At 34.3% G+C, this 16,427-nt stretch overlaps 1 protein-coding gene across 1 annotated transcript in view; it reads right to left on the bottom strand.

Annotated features, from left to right (window-relative positions):
* LOC129247276 (cGMP-dependent protein kinase, isozyme 1) overlaps nucleotides 1-8,905 on the bottom strand; it is an 82,685-nt gene extending 73,780 nt beyond the window's left edge. The window contains exon 1 of the mRNA XM_054886336.1: nucleotides 8,734-8,905. The gene's annotated coding sequence lies outside the window, so the exon portion shown is untranslated. The remainder of the gene's footprint in view (nucleotides 1-8,733) is intronic.
* Nucleotides 8,906-16,427: the final 7,522 nt, after the last annotated feature.

Raw genomic sequence — 16,427 nt, 5'->3', positions numbered from 1 at the left:
TTTTTTATTAATTTACACATATATTTTATTTTAAAAATTAAGTGGCAACACCAATCTAACAACTTTTTTGTTTAACTATATTAAAAGAGGTGAACATTGATACCTTTGCTCATATATATTTCAATTCAACTCAATTGTAGCATACGTTTCTATTTTTGCAATAAGAATTAGGTGGCAACTCTATCAAACAATTTGTTTTACGAGGGTGTAAAATTTATTTCTATTTTAAAAAAACTAGTTTGAAAATTGAGAATAAGAGGCAATACTCTGCCTCGGAGAGGGTTACGTACAACCCACCCACAATGCTTAAGTTTTTAAACAAAGATTGGGTGGTAGCCCCCAAAAAGCAGTGCTTATTAGGACGAGAATTGGAGTTCATCTGTTGTTGTGGCATTGCGAGGAAGATGCGTCAGCAAAGAGGGAGAGAGGAATGGGTAAGCCCAATTTTTGATATAAATTAAAATTGAGCTGATGGCTTAAATTTAAAGAAATTTTCTACATGGGATATAGCTTAGAGAATTTTCAATTTCCATGGAAACGCGGTACTCATACGCCAAGCAATTCTGTTATTCTCCTCCATATGAGTTTTAAAGGTAGCCAAGTTTTGCTTTAATTTCAACGAAAATTTGACAAATTTAACTGGAGCAACACCTGTCAATTACTAATTAATTATAAATTTATTAGCAACAAAAACAACAATCACTTACGAATGTGTCCCACTGCGGCGATTAATCATAATGACCACAGCGACATCCAGATTCATATCAATTTGTGCGCTCCAACTGCCACTTCACTTAAGTACAGGTGCTTAAAGTGATCATTTATGAAACAATTATAAGCCGTGGCTGGGTGCACTATGGGCAAGCTGTTAATTTAAAAATATGTGCAAACAAATGCTTATAGTATTCTCGGAATGTACACATAATTTTATGTACTTCTATATAAAACACTTAGCAGCACTTGAAAGTAAATTGTAAAACAGATATGGATAAAAAGTGAAAAATCAAAAGAAACACAATACAAACAAAAAGTAGCAAAAAGCGAACATAAACACATACACACGCATCGCTATCTATGAGACGGAGCAAATAGAATAATTAAAAAAGCAAATAAACTTATCGAATCGGTTGGCACAATTAATGAAAAATTACACTGGCGGTTGTTGGAATATCACTGAACCTGATGCTTTAGAGCGCCAGCAGGTAGTCAAACAAACATGAGCGCATGCTGAAATTATATGTGTACGTATGTATGTATGCACGTAGGTTTGGCGCATAATAGCTCTTACCATTTTGTTAGTGTTTGCAATGCCAGCAATTCAATTTTTTTTTCAATAATTCATATTGTACTTTTGTGTGCTTGTGCTTGTATTTTTTGTGCTTCCGTTGATGAAGCTTGGCGCAGGAAGAAATACACACAAGGGCAAACAAAAAAGACAATAGGAATAAAAGTTACATTCTTAGAAGCACACGAGTATTAATACTTTTTACGCTGCAGTTGTGCAATGAAACTATTCAGATGGCTTATTGAATTAGCCATTTATTGCGCATTTATGAAATTTGTAATTGCAATGCGTTAACGCGATGCGACACTTGAAACTACCTGCGAAGTAATGTTAGTTTTCTTGCAGGTATTTTTGAGTAAAACAAGAATCGAACACAAAATTTGTTAAAAACTCCAAAAATATGGCTTACGGACAAAAAAACCATGTTTCTAACCTTTTCCCGCCGGCATGTACAGGGTAGTCAATATTCGACGGACCCATCTGGCAACCCTGTATCTTTTGACGTTTGATCGCTTAATGACATACCGCGTTGGAAGCGTCAGTCCAAGCAAATTTTTACCATGGAACAGTACACGCCACGCAAGCGCTCCCAAATTGTTAAAATTTACATTCAACAAAAGAAGTCAATTGTGAAAACTAAACGTGCGTATAAAAAATTAAATAATGTGAAAAGTGCGCCTTCTAAGAACACCATTAAAAGTTTGTACGAAAGGTACGACCAAGGCGATCGGAGCCAGTGTTGAGACGCCGCCAAGGACATCCCAAAATCGCCGTTCTCAGCAGTTGGACCACTTACAACGAATTATCTACATTGATTTGCATTTATTCCCGTATAAGATTCAATTGACGCAAAGATTGTTGCGCGCAGACAAGCCTTGTGGATTTGAATGGGCCCAAAAACATATGGGTCCGTGCAATATGGGCAACCCTGTACCACTAGTGGTACATTGAGGCCTGTCCAATAGGATGGCTTGTACCATTGGTGGTACATACGCAATTGTCTCATCGGGCGGTTTCTTGAGAATGCTGGTAACGATTTTCCGAGCAAAAAGGAGAGAAATAGTTTTACATCTAACGCAGGCATAGTCGGCAGCTCTCACTGAGCGATATGCAATTACGGTTACAACAGCGCCGTCCGATGAAGCAATCTTGGATTTACAGAGCCGCTAGATGCCGAGAACAACAAATTCTGTCGCCGACGGGAACGTGTTAAAAGCATATAACTTATTTCGTTATTAACCGATGAAAAACGAGAGGAGATTGACTTCAAATTAAATAAGCCATATTACCTCATTAGTAGGCGCTCAAGCTTATCAATGCGCAACAAATTACTTATTAACAAACAAATACTAAGACCAGCTTAGACTTACGGCATACAATTCTGGGGTTGTGCTCGCCAAAGGGACATCACCTCTATCCAACGTCTGCAAAGCAAAATCCTGCGGAGCATAGTAAACACGCCATACTATACCCATAAGGAGTAGCGACCTTCATCGTGATCTTGGCATACCAACTGTAACTGAAGTAACGAAGCAATTTGGCATAGCTCACAAACAGCGAATAAAAAATCATATTAGCGATGCAGCATCTAGCCTACTCGTCTGAATTCTTCTCAAGGACGTTTAGAATGAAATGGCTACAATCTCTCGTCAAAAATTGCCTCCGCATTAACTGTAAAACAATGTGGCTAAACACCATCAGATACAATGCGCTGAAAGTATCAACGAATGAGGAACCCATCCTATGGCAATTCAAATGCAAAGAGTGGAGGTGGATAAGTTCACATGCTTAGAAAACGTCCAGATAGTATCATGAGATACCATCACTGGACTGGAACCCGTAAGGGAGCAGAGGTCGCGGTCGGCCAAAGTATACTTAAAGGAGGTCGATGTTACGCGAGCTAGCAGATGACAACATCCCATGGGACGGCGGAAAATCAACAATTCATAATCGGGTATGATGGAAGAGTCTTGTCGTGGTCATATGCTTCCGAGCAAAATGGACAAGAAAAAAAAAAAAAAAAAATTGTACAACGCTGTACAAAAAAAACAAACAATAATAATTTACGGATTTTAAATTTTTTTACAACCTTTTCACTTTTTCGCCTTTTTTCACCTTTGTTGATATTTTTACGAGTTATTTTATGAAGAAGTCCTGAAGTGGTACAAATATTCGATATAAAACGGGAGCACCGTATTTATCCGTCCCCAATCATGCTTTGTTTTTCATTCAAAACAAATGAATAGGGATTCGGATTTAACGGTGGTGCGATATCGTGAACTGCTTTCGGAGAAATTAAACTTGAACCTTATTTTTTTGTACCTTTTTCTGAATTTTGATTACATGCGCTTGGAAAAGGCAGCTCAGCCAAAAACCATGAAGGGAATACAACTGGCGTATGTATGTATGTATAGGATATTAGAAAACATGTACTCGCACTCTGTTTTTCATTACCGATTGAAATTCTGAGCTGCCAATCATGTTTTTAAATGCAGTTCCAATTGATACTTGAAGTTTTGCAGAATTTCATTGCCATTGTAAAAGTATAGACAAGAATATCAAAATAAAATTGCTTTCGTCAGAAAGTTGACCGTGAACACAAAAAGACTCTTAGCACTTAACCCATACAATTTGGCAGGCTATTAAACAACTTTGAAATGGATATATTTATGCACATACTTGGTATGAGTAAATACAAATACAAATATATATATATCGCGTGTTTTTTAAGAGCTTGAGAACTTAAAATGGCAATACAAAACAGAAATATTGTTCGAATGAATTTTTTTTTGTTCTACTCTGGTAGATAATTCCATGGCAATTATTTTTTTAATATGATATTCGGCATCTATCTGCCATTAATACTTGACTATACATATAAATACTGTTTAAAATATTTTTGATTTTAATTGTTCTTGTCCTATACTTACATATATGAATCTCTCAGTTTTTAAAAGTTGCCTCTTTAATACATTTTTTCATACTTTCGTTAATCTGGGAAAAATTATTTCTATTCTAAATTATGTTTATCTCCTTCAAAATAAGCTCGTGCGCTGATTGATGTTTGACCATCGCGTCATTTAGGTAATTTCTCTTTATTAGCTCAGTGGACTTAAAATTCTTTACGTTTAGCTTCGCGCACCGGTGCCTGCTGAACGCAGTCCTCAAAATGTTTGTGTACAATTTTTGTACAATATGTTATTTATTTTTTTATTTATTTCTACTGAATATTCTCGTGCAAAACCCATGATTTATTCTTCTACAAATCTAGAACTTATGGGGTGTATTTAAAAAATAATTAAATTTTCTATACCTAAATTGCATTTCTTAATCACCGTTTGCTGAACTGAATGGATAAATTGAGCAGTATGTCATTGCATTAAAAAAATGTATTTGCAAAACATCAAAAAATACAAAATACACGAAATACATAAAAAAATGTACCGCTAATGAAAGAACACCGGGTGATACCTTACTTTTACTTCAAAACTAACTTACCTGACAATCTTTTCCAGAAACACTCGATAGGTCAAAACTATGTATGAAGGGTAAGCTTCTAAGATATTATATATTGCATGTAATGACATAATGTGATGGAATCTGTAAAAAAATCTGAAAATAACATTTTCAATGACCTGTTTTCAAACTAGGACTCGGTACATTAGTTCTAAGAACAAAAGTAGGTCTTTTTATCTTATCCCTTGAGAATACCAAGTGTTCCGTTGAGAAACAAGGCTCCATATTTTTAACAAGAAATTACTACATAAAAGATAAATTTTATTGAGATTGATATTCATGTTAGTTAATAGTAGAAGAAATACTAAAAATAGACAAGGTGAAAAAAAATTTGTTTAAAGATCAACACGATTATTAGCCGCTTAAAATTTGCGCTTTAATAACAAATTAAATGGGCTACAAATCTGCATACTAAAAAAATTAGAATAGTACCTAATAAAAAAGTTCAGATTAAAAAATTCAAAATTGACATGAAAATTTGTTGAATTTTCTATATTTTGAGTAGAGTTTGTAAGTTTGGCTTTCCTTAAAGAACAATCAATATTAAAAAAAATAAATAAAAAATTCAACAAATAGAACGAAAAACATTGCAAATATTGAGAAAGTTATCATGTTCTCAAGTAACAACAAGTGGAAATCCCGCTATCAATCACTCGTTTCTAATAATTGTTCTCCTAGTGCAATTAAACAAAAATATGAACTTAAAATTCAGTAAGGAAACATTTTTACGTTTTGGATTGCGGAAAAATTTTAAAAGGTTGAGAAAATGTTTGGAATTTTCTTTTATTCAAGGAAGAAATATTTCCATTGACTTTGATTTATTGCAAATATTTTGCATTAAGAAAATACGAATGTAGGTGTGGCAGACATCACTAAATTTCATTGCTTGCAAACACAAGTATGCGCTTGATAGCCACTTGAGACTTATTGTGTAAAAATAAATCAAAATATTCGATGCTGATCGCATACAAGTTTGTGTTTTTGGTCCTTTTAGTCAGCTGGGTAGAAGAAGTCAATAAAAGCGAATTCATAATAATATTACTTAATTTGCTTAATACTATTATGAATTCGCTTTTATTGACTTCTTCTTCAAGTTAAAAAATTTTAGGCAACCAAAACCTGAGATGTATATACATACAAACCTTTATCTACACATACTGTAAAATTCCATATCTTCCGAAAATAGAAAAGAAAGCTTTTTGCTTTTTTGTGCTTTAAAAATATGTTTTCTTATCGTAATGAATCAAATGGTGACGCCACCAACGAAAACGGTTTTTTGTTTAATTTTTCAAGGCCGAACGAAACTCTAAAATCTGAAGAAATAGGTAAGACTTTCCACGATTTACAGCCGTCTACATCTTGCATCCATACTTTCACACTAAATATCTCTATGCAGATATATTAAAAAGAAAGTCATTATGCGTTCATGTACATCAAATTTTTGCGCAAGTGGTTTAAAATTATTTTATGGTCGACCTTTAGCTCCTAGAAGATGCTACGACAACAAAAATGCCGGCCAACTTGGATTTTTTCTGTGACATTATCGACATTTTCTTTAACATCAAAAATGCCTGACGGAATCGACGAAACCAAAATTGCAATTTAGTAATAAAGTTCACAGTCATTAATAAAAGAGTTATGTACTTCCCAATAAAATGCAACTGCGCTACCAAAATACCAAATAAATCTACATATGCAAAAGTATTCGTACATATTTCTTGTTTTCGAGAAAAACGTTTCGAGATACTGCGGCAAAGTTTAGATATGAACCACTTAGAGAATTCCTTCATATTGAATTAAGTGAATATTATTATGAATACCTTAAAATATTTTTAATCAAAAAAAGGTGACTTTTCCAAAATCCTTGTGTAGTGTCCAGGGTGCAGAGATTCGAAAAATATATCGAAGACTAAATTAAACGATATATGCTAAATCAAGTTGTAGGCATGATGCCCCAAATGCGGCAATATAAGCAAATCGGAGCCCATTTAAGCACCGAATATTGGGAAAGTATTCCTTATTTACAATTTAAAACTACCTTAAAATAATCACCAAATTTTTATTTTCAAAATATTTTCGTTGAATGTATGAAATTCCTGATATTCGGTGAAAATTCAAACGGAATAAATTTTTAAGAAACAAATGATTCACTGACGGCTTAGGTTCAAGTATTGGCTAAGTTTAAAGTAGTGCGTGTAGCGTAGTACACATAACAGAAGTGACACTTTCAAGGCAGACAACGAAAGAGGGAGACACCCGAGAGAGAATGAGAGAGAGAAAGAATATATATCTAATTAAATTCACTACATTTGCAGAGAATACAAATAGACAAAATTTACAAGAAACTGGGAAGGTCGACTGGTGTAGGTAAACGCCGGACACAAAAACAACGCGAACTACTCCGAGCGTTTTATCACCCGCACAAACGCAGCGATTCCAGGACGGCAGCAACGGCACAAATTATCGCAAGGCAATACCCATAAGTCCGACGCCGGAATGGATAGCAAACGGAAATAAGCGGCAAAAAGTAGGCACCAAAAAAAAAGGTCAAAAATATTGGGACCAAAAAACGCACTAAACAGTAGGCGCCAAGGAAATATAACACCAAAAGGTAGGCACCAAAAATATATTTCCTTCAAGTTTGCACCAACAAACCAGCGCCAAAAAGTAGGCCGTGTTATTTCACACTAGAAATTAGCAACCAGAAGGAAAGCCTCATAAAAAATAGCCTAAAGTGTATCCAAGATATATACAAGGTATAGCTCTCTCTCTCCTTTTCCTCTACATTATATCTTTTTTCTCTCTGGCGGAACGAAAATGCTCAAAACGTTGCATGACCTTGAAATTTTAATATCTATTCTGGCTCGTCCATCAACGCCTAAGAAGTTTCACTTCAAAAATGGTTTAGATTTTCACTGCAGGGATCTAAAGATAGTTAATTTTTTCCTTATTTCCAGAAAAATTGGAAGAATCGAAGCAAGTAAACTGAAGCATTTGAATCTCACAGAGAAAATAAGGTTTGCTTGATATTAATCTCAATCATATATCTCCAAAAAGAAAATTGGCAAATTGCAAATTCGAAAAAAAATGCCTTATTTTTTTAATATTTTTGATAAAATATTTATTTATTTAATATATTTATAAGAACAATAAATTATTATTATGCAATGAAAATAGGACTAAAAAATTATAAATAATGTATACATTTTTTTATTATAGGCGAAGCAAGTTTCATAGTGGAATTTCCATAAAATTTGGAGTTATTTTCAAATACGTACAAGATTTTATATTATTTTTATAAAATGAATAATAGCAGTTATCTCAAAAACATGTCACTAGAAAAATAATAATTCGATTTTTGAAATCAGTGAGCGATTCTGCATAAGAATTTTATAGTGACATCTGGTGCCCATTTCGGCTATAAGCCTGTTTAAGCAATTGAAATTGGTTGAAGTTAGTCTTTGAATTTTCTCTGATAAGCTCAAACGAGTATAACATAGAAAAGTATTTGGAAGGAAATCAGTTATAGAATTTTAAAATTTAACGCACTAAAGTCTTTCTACATCGAAGCGTGTACAACCGTTCGTATTTAAGGAGGTTTTTTGAGCCAGCCGGCAAGTTTATTGAGTCGAAGTCCAATTCCATACATTCCGGGTATTGCAGTTCACAAAACAAACAGCAACTTTGTGATCAGAACTTGACTGAACTTGACTGTGAAAAATTGCTGAAAACTGTTCTAAGAAATATTTTTTATTGATACACTTTTTATGGCGAGTGCTTTCACAATAACAATAATTTCTCAAACAAGACAATATACAACCAGTTAAGCACCTGCAACATTGTATGCTTTATGAGTAGTACAAGTATGCATACCATACGTGTTTGGAATGCCATAAATTTATTTGCAACTAGGAAGGTATTCAGTTACTTACTTACTAATTTCCAGTTTGCGAATGATTTTGAATGAATTTGTTGTTGGCTTTAATCACATGATAAGCTGGCGCTGATAAATCGGTGCTGAAATCGTCCCCCTTTAATCCAAGTCAATCACCAATTTGTAACCCTTCTTCGTCTGCCCCACCTTAGCAGGTTTCTCGCAGTCCGTATATCAAATACTGCGTTGAGTCGGCAGGCCACGCCTATCACCACGCTGCTTTTTGATATGCAACACTATATTCTGGTCTTTATCTTCCTCGGCCCACACTTTTAAGGTGGAACTGGTGGGCACCGCCACGGTTAAAGAAGTGCAGCCCGCTGCCGAATAGCTGGGCAGCAGATATTCACGTGTGGTGCGGCTGTTGGTGGTTGTATTGGGAGGTACACCTTTATTAGTGGTGCTGGTAGTGGTGGTGGTAGTGGTTGTTGTGGTTCTGGGGTTTACTTTAGAAATCGGTGGTAAGTGTTTCGACTTCTGCTGTTGGTTGGTTGGCGCCTCCTCTTCAATGGTTATGGTGCGCCGGCGCGTATGCGTTAAGGCGAAATTTCGACAAACTCGTTTCGTATGCTCCTCCACAATGGTGATATGCAAATCATGCATGACCGGGGTGTGTTGAATACTGCTACTATAGTTTTTAGTGTTGCTAATTTTTGAATATTTTTAACTACACGTGGCGCTTATTAAATTTGTCTCTTGTTGCGCTCCGTCTGCCTGAAGTCACTTTAAATTCACTCACTTTTTGTATTTTAATGATTTTTTATTTTCATATTTTTTGCAAATTTCTAATGAGTTTGAGTTTGTACGTAATTTATAACGCTGTGGAACTTTGCATTAAGGCGTTTCAAAATTGTTGTCACGTTTTAGTCGGGTTCGTCGATTTTTTGTTGTTGATTTTTTGTAATTTTTTATTGCTTATTAAGCTGCGGCTATCGCTGTAAATCTGTATTTTCATGTAGTTAGCTCTAGAAATTGTTACTGGCCTGAGGAATTAGGTCTACGCTGCAAGTAAAGGCGCACGATTTTATAAAAATGAAACTAGTGGCTTAAAAAAACTATTGATAATTACAATCACGCTCATTAATTGACATAGATTTGTGTCTGTTGAACATTGTTTCTGTGTATTATATGAATATTTTATAACACAATGAGTGAAATTTAATTTCTCGTAATTCGAATTCAGTTTTCTCTGCGTATTTATTTTATATTTTTTTAATGCTATTTATTAAAAAAAAACGATTTCAATCAAGCGCTTTGCTTGCTTTGGAAAATAATATTTATGCTAATCGAAATTTCCCAATTTTTAACCTAAAACCATGCGTTCGTGCAAAAATACAATTACGAAAATTGCAATATTTTCTCCTTACTTTTGGTTTTTAGAATGTCAAAATCAGCTGATTCCGCCTATTGTTGAAAATGAACAATAAATTTATATATGTGACCTGGTCTATGAAAAGGTACCTTACGTGTCAAAAAATCATTTTTCACTTTTTTGTTGATTCGAATAGTGTGTGGAAGGCTCTTAAAAATGGTGAAAACCAGAAAGACATAATAGTGTTTAAAAGTTTGTTAAAAGTAAAAAAAAAAAGAAAAGTACAAATACGAAAATACAAAAGCAAACTTATTTTTTAAAACGATTTCTGTGATTTGCATTAACTTTTTCTTATTTATTTATATATAAAAAAAAATGTTTTTCACTGCTTCTGTGATTTTATTGATACTGTGATCTATGCTGAAGAAAATAAGCCAAACCGGATTGAAAAATATTAATATTTAAAAAAGTTACAAGGATTTTTAGAAGTTTAAACTTTAACTGCTGTTTTCTCGAAAACTTGTTTTCGCACGAAAGGTACCTTTTCGTAGACCAGGTCACACATAATATATTGATTTACTGTCAGACTTAGCAAAATACAAAACAAAAAAAAAAATGAAAAAAAAAAACAAAAAACAAATTTATTTTGTCATACTGCAAATCAATAAAATTAGTCTAAAGCGGTTAAATGCTCTTAATACTGACATAAATATAATAGTAATGCCGCTGTTGATAAACAAGTTGTCTATCCATAATATCTAAAAGGCATATTGAAATTTGAAAGCACATTAGGGTGGCCAACAAGAGATCAAACTACTGAACATTACTTTACATACAATTACGGCACTCTCCAGAAATATTCTAGACTACTAAGAAAACTCGTACTTTACTATTTTCTAGAACTCGGTTGATATTCAATATTACCGCAGAGCTCATGAAGCTTCTCTTCATTCTACTAAAGACAAAGTAGACTATCAAAAAGAGGCAAAAAATTTGTGCCCAAAAAAAAGGAACTCAAGGTGGAAACGTGTAATCTTCTGTAGGATAATTCAGGACCCGACTAGGAATTACAGTGAGGCATGCCGAAGAATCAGTTAGGCCCGAATTAGGCAGGCCTTACTGAGGCACGCCTCACTATTACCTTACCAGGCCCACGTTAGGCAAGGCAAAGATTGGCATGCCAAAACAATACCAAATTTGGTTGTGGTCACGAAAATCTGTGGCAGTGTCTCACTTAAGCATAAATTGGAATCCCTAACTGATTTGTAGAAGGGCATCCGGAGTATTACCGAAGTTCGGTTTTTCGAACCTGCGTCTAATGAGACAGATGTGTGGCGATACCTCCCGGAACTTGGGCCTAGTTTGGCTGCCTTATGAGGCGCAAATTTGGAATGCGGCCTTCCTTATTTGCGCCTAATCATGGCCTTACAAAAATTTCTAGTCGGGAAGTTATGCATATCTTTGACAACAAGTATTTATTTTACATTAATTTTTTATTTTTTTCTCAGATATTCGGTACTACAGGCTTTGACAAACTTAATCGAACTCAGCTGAATAATGCCAGAATGTAACTCAAACTTTCTCAAGAACGGTCCGTATTGCGTAATGTTTTCATCATCAATGAAGAGGTACGTCTTGACTTAAACAGAGAGGTAAAAAGGTGCACGCATAACGAGTCATAGGCAAGAATAGCCTCAAAACGACAAATTCTTTATGGCGAAAAATCTTTTTAAAATCTAAGTCTGAGTCTGACGTCTGCTGGCAAAATTAATCAAGGCAACGAACTTCCGTTGGATCCGCGAATTTTAATTTGTCATTAATGATGATGATGTTCAAATAGGAGTGAAAGAAAAAAAAGGTAATAATTAATGAGTTTGAGTTCAGCACATCTACATAACTGAGTAAATATTTATTTCAAATCTAATATAATATTTTTTAGAGTTTATAGTTTATAGTGCCCTAAGGGGTCAAGGCAACTTTGAAGATCACTGGGGCCGTACTACAGGTTTTTTTTTAAGTCCGCAGGCAACTATTTTTGCGTCAATTGAGTCTTACATGGGAATAAATGCAAATCAATCCGGATAATTCGTTGTAAAGTGGTCCGAGCAATGTCCAACTGCTGAGAACGGCGATTTTGGGATGTCCTTGGCGACGTCTCAGCACTGGCCCGTACAAGACCAATATTCTCATCCGATCGCCTTGGACGCATCACCAGTCGAAAATCTTTCGACAAACGTTTAATGGTGTTCTTAGATGGTGCACTTTTCACATTATTCGATTTTTTATACGCACTTTGAGTTTTCACAATTGACTTCTTTTGTTGAATGTTTATTTCAACAATTTGGGAGCGCTTGCGTGGCATGTACTGTTCCATGATAAAAATCTGCTTGGACTGACGCTTCCAACGTGGTATGTTATTAAACGATCTGACGTCTCTGTCAAAAGATACAGGGTTGCCAGATGGATCCGTCGAATATTGGCAACCCTGTACATACAAGTATATGCTATCGAACTCTTGGGAAGTGTATGCAGTTAAAAGGTAGTTACAGTTTTAAGACAATTTTTTGTATTTTGCTTGTCATATGGAGTACTTTAGATAATATTCTCAGACTAACTTTCTCAGAGAGAGCTGAAATTACCCAAATAAAATGAACTTCTCGCGCCTAATACCGGAATATCATACATACATATTTATCATACATACGAACATATTAAGCATCTAATTATTTAAAAATAGCGGTTCACAATAACAACCTTCCTTCCTAAAAATGTGTGTAATCAAGGCCTTGAATAATGGGCGCAGGCAAAGGCATTTCATTAATCAGAAGACTGAGTATTCAAGCTGTCCAATAAAGGCGTGTGACAACTATACATACATATGTACGAATTTGCTATGCTATTGCATTTGATATACAAAAATATTGAGGTTGGTTCTCTTTTTATACAGACATTAATTAAGGGCAGCGTTTACAGTATAAAATATTGTTTTATTACCAGTAATCACACAAAACATGTCTGACCTTTGATGTTTTTCTCACAGAGCTTATCAGTTACAATACATTTTTTTTAAACATGGTTTGCTGTGGAAAAAAGCTCTTATCTTTTGTGCTTCTGGGCAACCCACTTAGGCGAGTGAGTTTGTGTGCGCCAATCATTGTGTGGGTTATGGGTTCGCAACCCAATCTGAACGTGATATGGAGAAGAAATTTGTTCTAAAAGCGGTGCCAAATGCCTGGCGATGGCATACCTTCAAGTGTATTTTTCCTATAAAAGGGCTTCTTATAAAAATCATTTGCCATCTACTACGAGTACATAAATAACTGTTCTTCATTGGCGTCGTTACGTTTTTAAGTGCAACATTGAAATAGCATTGACTTCAGTTTTTTAAGGTTATGCAAGGAATTTTAATAAAATTTTCCACAGACTTAGACGAAAGTACGTTTTTTCCTACATATTAATATATTTTTAATTTTGGTGAGTGCCTGCTAATGTTCCTTATAGTGGGCGAGCGAAACATTCCATCACAAAACAACGAAAGCAGATTGTGAAATTGAAAGCAGGTGGAAGATCTCTCAAAGAAACACAAAGTATTCTTTCTCGTTCGGCAAAAATGATTTAAAATGCAATCAAATTTGTGGAAAGGCGAAAAATTATATGCAAGACGATCGCAGAATTGTAAGGTGCTCCAAAGAGAATCCCATGAAGTCAGCCCTACAAATTGAAAAAGAGGTGAACTTAAATGTTTCTGACACGACTGTGCGTAGAAGACTACAGAAAGCTGGATTAGTAGCTCGCAACTCACGATAAAATCCATTTCTGACACTAATACGTAAAGCAAAGAGTTTGGGCGTCCACCTGTCACCGAAAATCAGACACTATACGCTCTAAAAACCATTGACGGGATTGGGATGTTTCTTATGTTATGGTGCCAGTTTCATACACGAAATTGATGGCAAGGGACACCAATATTTATATGGAAATAATGAGGAAAGTTATGCTGCCGTATTGTAAAGAGGAAATGCCAATTAAGTGGGTATAACAACAGGATAATGATCCTAAACATACGAGCTGGAAGACCCCGGATTGGTTTCACGCAAATAAAATTGAGGTTAAGAAACGGACAGCTTAGTCTCCCGATCTCACTCCTGTAGAAAATCTGTACACAGACTTAAAAAGGGCCATACTCGTACGAGTAACAATAAAAAACTTTGGGAGATTGTTAAAGATGTAGAAGATGACGAAGAAGATAATTTAAAAAAAAATCTAAAATTTGTTGCTATATGCCTACTCCATGCATGCAGTGTGAAATAGAACTAACTGAAATAAAAATTAAGGTATGATTCTGACTTTACGCATACATAAATATGTATGTATGAAGGTATGGAAAATTTGCGAAATTTTCTCACATGTCACACTTTGTTAAAATTTATAATAATAAAAAAAATTTTAAAGAAAATTAATTCCCATTCTCTAATTAAAACAAAGTAACAAAATACGAAAATACATTAGGTGACTAAGTAGTGCATCGAACAATTTATCATTAAAAAACTGTAAAAACATTTACTTTTTTTAAAGAAAGAGAGGAGTGCAAAGCACAACATTTACAAATCCGATTGAATACGTTGCAAAAAAAAAAAAAAAAAAAAACTTTCAACCGAAAAAATCATCTGACAATTGCCAAGTTTTCAAATTTCTTTTGACGTAAGCACGATTTTTTTTTCTAATTAACTTTCTTCTTTATGCCAAGCATTTGTCTAGGTAAACCAATGCTAATACGGAATGTCTATTGATTTTACTGAAATAAATTCAAAAATACATAAATACGTTTTTTTGTCTTGTTAGTTTGGCTCTAAAATTAGCACAGTTTTATTATTTTCCTCTATTTTTTAAAAAGTTAGATTATATCACTTTATAGTTAGTCGTGGAACTATGAATGTATATTTGAATGAATAAACGGCCGACAAAATAACAATCAAAAAGCAATAAAGAACTTTGTTCTAATAAATTTGCCAGACACTTTTGTTATCTTTTGTATGGGAATTTTATGTTTACAAACAGAAATATTAACACACATATACACATATACAATTATGTGCATATATAAGCATGGAAAAGTGGAGACATCTATACGCAAATGTATAGAAAACCAGTCTTCAAGTGATGGAAAATGTTTTTAGTAAATAATGGATAAGTAAAAATGAAAAGTATTACATTTTAAAGCAACAAAAATCTGCAATGCGACTTCCCTGGCGCTATTTATGGATATTCTTTTTGCACACCAAAATGCGAGGACAGGCTCAACAACCACCTACGCATCATACCCGCTAAGATAGGTTGTGTAGTAGGTTTTAGTAGACAAATTCCTGGCGGGAGTGGGCAAACACATTATTTTTGTGATAGCTGTATAGAAATCCAGGATTACATTTCGGCGATTGTTTCGAGAGGTACCACATCTTGGAGCATTACAAAATATAATAATAATATATATTTTTTTCAGTTTTTTAAATTTTAGAAAATTTATGTACGTTATATATTAATTTATGTACGTAATTACAAAAACAATAATATAACACAATGACTTTTCTTTTAATGTGCACGTCATTTACTTCCATATGTTTAAATATTTTATATTGAAATTGCTTCGAGTTGCTGATCATATGAATGAAAAAAAATTCGAGTGCAAGGGATTAATTAATATTTTGTGAGATTTTTAGTAAAGCGTATTGTGTATATCATTTTGCTGCATACCAGTTGGAAGACAATTTTATGTAAAATATAAGTATTCTGACTAACACTAACACTAACAATGGAAGCTGGTGTCCCGCAAGGTTGTATCCTTGGGCGGTTTCTTTACCTTCTTTATACAGCTGATATCCCTACACCGGCAACTAAGAACTCTCTAATAGCAACATTTGCAGATGACACTGTCTTGCTAGCATCAGGTAAAGACCCAAGAATGGTTGCTTATAAACTTTAGGAATTACTTGATAACACCATTAAATGGTTCGAGAAATGGGGAATTAAAATAAACGCAGATAAAACCGCCCATGTCGCCCATGTCACATATACTAACAAGAGGAAAAAACAGTACAATCCAATATTCCTAAAGAATAAACAAATCCACCACAACACAAAGGCAAAATACTTGGGTATGCTTATAGACAATAAACTTAACTGGAAGTTACACATTGGACAAAAACGACGCGAAATCCAGACTAGGTTTAAACAATTTCATTGGCTTTTGCGAAAAAATTCTACGCTCTCACTAGAAAATAAGATACTAATATACAAAGTAATTACAACACCAATATGGAAATATGGCTCAGAGCTCTGGGAACTGCGAGCAGTACAAATATAAAAATTATACAACAAACGCAAAA

This window comes from Anastrepha obliqua, chromosome 5, assembly GCF_027943255.1.
Source record: "Anastrepha obliqua isolate idAnaObli1 chromosome 5, idAnaObli1_1.0, whole genome shotgun sequence".
Classification (NCBI taxonomy): Eukaryota; Metazoa; Arthropoda; class Insecta; order Diptera; family Tephritidae; genus Anastrepha; species Anastrepha obliqua.
Note: the sequence above shows the minus strand (reverse complement) of the source record. Positions and strands in the feature narration are given on the sequence as shown.